The sequence below is a fragment of the Mustela nigripes genome, chromosome 6 (genome assembly GCF_022355385.1).
Source record: "Mustela nigripes isolate SB6536 chromosome 6, MUSNIG.SB6536, whole genome shotgun sequence".
Taxonomy (NCBI): Eukaryota; Metazoa; Chordata; class Mammalia; order Carnivora; family Mustelidae; genus Mustela; species Mustela nigripes.
The window spans coordinates 61840744-61847492 of NC_081562.1; positions in this window are offsets into that span (position 1 = coordinate 61840744).

A 6749-nucleotide genomic window follows, 5' to 3' on the forward strand; every position below is an offset into this window, starting at 1 on the left:
AGCAGAGAGCCCGATGTGGGACTCGATCCCAGGACTCTGAGATCATGACCTGAGCCGAAGGCAGCGGCTTAACCCACTGAGCCACCCAGGCGCCCCATGGGGTAGTTCTTTTCTTAATTTTTTGAGGAACTTCCATGCCGTTTTCCACAGTGGCTGCACTGTCCCACCAGCAGTGCACAAGTGTTCCCCTTTCTCTACATCTTCACCAACGCTTGTTAATGTTTTGTCTTTTTGATATTAGCCATTGTGACTGATGTGAGCTGATAGCTCATTGTGGTTTTGATATGCGTTTCCCTGGTAATTAGTGATACATGAGCACCTTTTCACGGTCTGCTAGTCATCTGTGTATCTTTGGGAAAATTTCTATTCAGATCGTCTGCCATTTTTTTTTTTTTAAAGATTTTATTTATTTATTTATTTGACAGACAGAGATCACAAGTAGGCAGAGAGGCAGGCAGAGAGAGAGGAAAGGAAGCAGGCTCAAGAGAGCCCAATGCGGGGCTCGATCCCAGGACCCCGAGATCACAACCCGAGCCGAAGGCAGAGGCTTTAACCCACTGAGCCACCCAGGTGCCCCCATCTGCCATTTTTTAATTGGATAATTATTTTTTTAGTTTTGTGAGTTCTTTATATATTTTGGGTATTAATTCCTTACTGGATATATCATTTGCAATTAAGTGAATTCTCTAAATCTTTTCCTTAATATGGGTTAAGTGGGCATTAATACTACCATTTGGAATAATGGGAATATTGAACATTTATCAAACACCAAGTGCCAGACTCTCTTCTAAATATTTCAGATATATTGACTCATTTAATCCTTAAAATAACTCTGCGAAGTTGGTATCACTCCATTTTATGGTGCGGGAAACAAGTGCAGAGAGGTTAAATGGTATTTCCAAAATCACATAAATAGTATATATTTGGAGAAATTTCTTGAAGAATTTGTGAATGGTATCCCAGAGGAAGTGACTTTCAAACTGGACATAGGATTTTCCAGAGGAAATGGCGCGTTCAAAGAAGACAGAAAACTTAGTACAGTCGTGTAAATACTTAGTACCCAACACCTACTTAAAGTACTTTGAGCAGAAATGAATATTTTCTGTTTACACTTCAAGGACTGGAGAGTATGGAGAGGACGGCAGTAACAATTTCTGTGCGGTGTGAGGTGCCATGTTGGAGCTAGGCCTGGGGTACTGTGGAGGCCCAGCGAGCATTTGGCCAGTCCTGGAGCATGAGGACAGGCAGCAGTCAGGGTCGGGGCTGGTGGTAGTGGTGGGTGGGTGGGTGGGTGGGGTAGGGAGGACCCATGCTGAAGACCTTATCTCCATGCACCACAGGCTGGGCTCTCTGAAAGACTGATGGGAGCAATTTAAGGTTACAGAAAGGGAACTGTTGGTCAGATTTGTTTTGGCCACCATGCCTCCTAGTAGATAAGCTGGGCCTGGTGGAGTGGCGATGGGAAGACTTGGCCAGAGTTTATTACTGGGAAAGTTAATATCAGGTTTTAGTCAAATTCACTATCCAGTTCCAACTTGTTTTGGAGTGAGGTGAGGGAGTAGGACAAGTGTCCTTTTAAGGGTGCCTGGGTGACTCAGTCAGTTAAGCATCTGTCTTCAGTTCAGGTCATGATCTGGGACTGAGCCCCGTGTCGGGCTCCCTGCTGAATCTGCTTCTCTTTCCCCGCTGCCCCCTCTCTCTCATAAACTTGAGCTCTATCTCTCTTGCTGTCACTCACACTCTATCAAATCAATAAAATGTTAAAAAACAAAGCAAGTGTCCTTTTTGCTCTGTGATGATCTGTACCAATGCATGTTTTCTTTTGAAATGGGATGTAGAAATGTAATGGAGTAATACAAAATACAGTCCATTACTTATTTTATCTTTTTAAGAAATAAAACACCAAAAATGCCCTTAAAGTCCTTAGAAGTGGTCTTGCCTTATGGTGCCTGGGTGGCTCAGTCTGTTGGTGTTCAACTATTGATTTTTTTTTTTTAAGATTTTATTTATTTATTTATTTATTTAAGATTTTATTTATTTATTTGACAGACAGAGATCATAAGTAGGCAGAGAGGTAGGCAGAGAGGGAAGCAGGCTCCCTGCTGAGCAGAGAGACCGATGCGGGGCTCGATCCCAGGACCTTGGGATCATGACCTGAGCCAAAGGCAGAGGCTCCAACCCACTGAGCCACCCAGGTGCCCCAGATTTTATTTATTTATTTGACAGAGATCACAAGTAGGCAGAGAGGCAGGCAGAGAGAGAGAGAGGAGGAAGCAGGCTCCCCGCTGAGCAGAGAGCCCGATGTGGGGCTCGATCCCAGAACCCTGGGATCATGACCTGAGCCACCCAGGCGCCCCTCAACTATTTATTTTGGCTCAAGTCATGATCCTAGGGTTGTGAAATCAAGTCCCATGTCAGGATTTGCACTCAGTGGGGAGTCTGCTTGAGATTCTCTCCCTCTCTCCCTCTGCCCCACTCCTGCCCTAGTGCATGCTCTCACTCTCTCTCAAATAAATAAATCTTTTAAAAATAAGTGGCCTTGGGGCACCTGGGTGGCTCAGTGGGTTAAAGCCTCTGCCTTTGGCTCAGTTCATGATCCCAGGGTCCTGGAATCAAGCCCCGAATCAGGCTCTGCTCAGCAGGGTGCCTGCTTCCTCCTCTCTCTCTCTCTCAGATCTCTGCCTACTTGTGATCTCTGTCTGTCAAATAAATAAATAAAATCTTAAAAAAAAAAAGTGGTCTTGCCTTTATGATATGTCATATTTAAACCAGCAGACAAGTCCCATCTGGATATATTTCCAATAGGGAAAAATATAACCTCATTACCATGAAACTGAGCCAAAAATTATTTGTTTTTTGTGTTCAGCATTAAGGCTTATTTTGTGACATTGTGCAAATCCCTTAGGAATTTAGCAACATAGGGAATATTTCCTAAAATAGAGAATAATATTTAGTATGGAAAAGGTAGTTGACATTTATAGTTATAAGGAAATTTGAACGTGAAATGGAAATTCAAAGCAAATTTAGTTAATATAAGGTAGTTAAAATTTTATCCTTTTTGCTAGAAAAAAAAGGGAAAAAGAAAATGCAGAAGTGAATCATAGCAACAGAGATGTGTGTAGTGTGCATTTCCTGTGGGTGGGAATATGGGCCAGTGGGTCAGCCCAGGTGCCATACTATGAAGATTGAAGGTTGAAATACTTTTAAGATGCTCTTCTAGGATCATTTCATCCATTCCGTGGAGAAAACAGAAAATAGTTTGTTTTTTACATTTTTATTTCACTTCTTGTTTTTTTTTTTACTTTTTTTTTTTTTTTTTTTTTTTTTTGAGAGAGAGAGCGAGCACGTGTGGGTGTGTGCATACAAGCAGGGGAGCAGGCAGAGGGAGAGGGCGAAAGGAATATTAAGTGGTCTCCAGGCCCGTCTTGAGCCCGACTCAGAGCTCAATCTCATCACCTAGAGATCACGACCTGAGCTGAAATCAAGAGTCGGACGCCTAACTGACTGAGCCACCCAGGTGCCCCTTCCCCTCTTGTTTTAAAGGTTTCATACTATTATGATGAAGCAAGGTATTATTTAAAAAACTAATGGGGTGGCTCAGTCAGTTAAGCATCTGCCTTCGGCTCAGGTCATGATCCCAGGGCCCTGGGATGGAGCCCTGCACTGGGCTCCCTGCTCAGTGGGGAGACTGCTTCTTCCTCCACATCTGCTTCCCAGTCCCCCTGCTTTGCAACCTTTCTTCTCTCTCTGACAAATAAATACATAAAATCTTCAAAAAAAAAAAAAGATAATAAATGTAAGATACAGTGAATTTTTAAAAAAGATTTTATTTATTTATTTGTGAGAGAGCACAAGCAGGGGGAGTGGCAGGCAGAGGGAGAAGCAGGCTCCCCACCAAGCAAGAAGCCTGATGCAGGACTGACATGGGACTCGATCCCAGGAACGTGGGATCATGAGCTGAGCAGAAGGCAGATGCTTAATCGACTGAGTCACCCAGGCGCCCCAAGATATAGGGAAGTAAGGTACAGCTGGGGAGATGTCCACAAAATGCATGCTCTGGAATTGTATATATTTACTTAAGATTAGCTATAGGCTTTTAGCTTTAAGCTAATTTATGAAGCTAGTGTAAAGAGAAAGTTACAAGAGGCATAGTGTTTATACTCAGTCATTAAGCATTAGAATTGACTGGACAGAGAGTGAGACAAATTTGCATACCTTCATATTTAATACTGACAATTAACATATAAAATGCAGATTTCACTATTTTTGTTTTATAGATGAGTTACTAAGGTAACTTTCCCAGTACTACACAGCCAGCAAGTTGCTGAGCCTGATTCAAAACCCAGAGACCTTAGTACTATGTCTTTTTTAAAGGGTGTGTGGGGCAGAGGAAGAGAGAGGATCCTAAGCAGGCTCCACACCCAACACTGAGCGCCATCTCATGACCTTGAGGTCATGACCTGAGCCGAAATTGGGAGTCAGATACTTAAGTGACAGAGTCACTCTGGTGCCCAACTACTGTGCCTTTTTGATAAGAGATTAATAAGTTGAAAGTATTTGTCAAGGTTGTGTTAAAAGCTTTAGGTCAGCATCTCAGAAAGAAAACAATTAGTGTCAAGGATTTTTTTTTTTTTTTCTGATGGGCTCTCAGGTATTTTATGGAATTCCTTGTTACCTTCAGAAGATTTCTTTCTTTCTTATTTATTTGACAGAGTGTGCACAAGCAGGGGGAGCAGCAAAGGGAGCAGGAGAAGGAGGCTCCCTGCAGGGCTCTATGCGGGACTCCTTCCCAAGACCCGACCCAAGTCGAAGACAGATGGTTACCGACTGAGCCACCTAGCTGCCCCGGGTCAAGGAAGCCTTAACTAAGTTTTTTGGATCATTTCCTTGCCTGCTTCCAAACTATTTACACTTCTTAACACAAATCTGATTGCCTAGGGATTGAAATTACTTAGAAATATTTTTTTGAAATCACTTCTAATTTATGACACATAACAAAGTAAATATGACAAAAAAAAAAAAAAAAGAAAAGGGCAGCAGCGGAAGTATTTATCTTCACTTCTTTCTTCTCTAATGTTCTTCCTCTTTGCAGATCTGAGTTTCTGACCAATATTTCCTTCTCTCTGAAGAGCTTTTCTTTTTTAAATATTTTATTAATTTTTAAATAGTCTCCACACCTAACATGGGGCTTGAACTCATGACCCAGAGATCAAAAGTCAGATGCTCTATTGACTGAGCCAGCCAGGTGCCCATGAACAACTTCTTTTTTTTTTTTTTTTCTTTTTTTTTTTTAAAGATTTTATTTATTTATTTGACAGAGAGAGATCACAAGTAGGCAGAGAGGCAGGCAGAGAGAGAGAGAGGAGGAAGCAGGCTCCCTGCGGAGCAGAGAGCCCGATGCGGGACTCGATCCCAGGACCCTGAGATCATGACCTGAGCCGAAGGCAGCGGCTTAACCCACTGAGCCACCCAGGCGCCCAACAACTTCTTTTAATATTTCTTGCAAGACAGGTTACTGGCTACAAATTCCATTCTTGTTTGCCTGAGAAAGCATTTCTCCTTTACTTTTTTTTTTAAATTGAAGTGTCATTGACTACAATATCATATTAATATCAGGTATATAACACAGTGTTCAATACACACACACACACACACACACACACACACACACACATTATGAAGTGATCACTGTGATAAATCAAGCCACCATATGTCACCACACAAAATTGTTACCGTATTGTTAACCATGTTCTCTATGCTGGACATTGTACCCCTGTCACTTATTTTATAACTAGACGTTTGCAATTTTTAATCCCCTCCATTTTGCCCCTCTTCCCACCCCATCTCCCTTCTGGCAACCGGATTGTTCTCTGTATCTATGAGTCTGCTTCTGTTCATTTATTTTGTTTTTTAGATTTCACATATAAAGTGAAATCATATGGTATTTATCTCTCTTCTTCACTTTTGAAGGATAATTTCACAGGATACAGAATTTTAGCCTTTTTTTTTTCTCTCAACACTTTATAATTTTTTTTTCTTTCAACACTTTAAATATTTCATTCCACTTTCCTTAATTGTGTGGTTTCTGAGAAGATGTCTGATGTTATTCTTATCCATGCTGCTCTATAGAGATGGTATTTTTTTGCCTCTGGCTTCTTTCCACAATTTCTCTTTATCTTTGATTTTCTGTAATTTGAATATGACGTGCCTAGTTGTAGATTTTTTTGGCATTTTATCTTGCTAGTTCTTTGAGCTTCCTGTACCTGTGGTTTGCTGTGTGACATTAATTTTAGGAAATTCTCTGTCTCTATGCTTTAAATATTTCTTCTCTTCATTTCTCTCTCTCCTTGGCTTCCCATTGCACGTAGCTATCCCACTGTCCTTGGATATTCTGTTCCCTTTTTCTTTTCTTTTCTTCTTTCCCTTGCTTTTCTAGTTTTGGAAGTTGTTACCAATAGATCCCCAATCTCACAGATGCTTTCCGCAACTGTGTCCAGTCTACTCATGAGCCAATCAAAGTCATTCTGCCCTATCTTTCACAGTATTTTTGAAATCTAGCATTTCTTTTTGATTCTGTTAATTTCTGTCTCCACTTACCCATCTGTCCTTGAGTGTTGCCTACTTATTTTCATTAGTATTTTAGTACTTCTCTTACCATATTCATTTTTAAAATTTCTCAGTCTGATAATTCCAACAGGCTTGCTCATCTGAGGCTGGTTCTGATGCTTGCTTTGTCTCTTTACAATGTG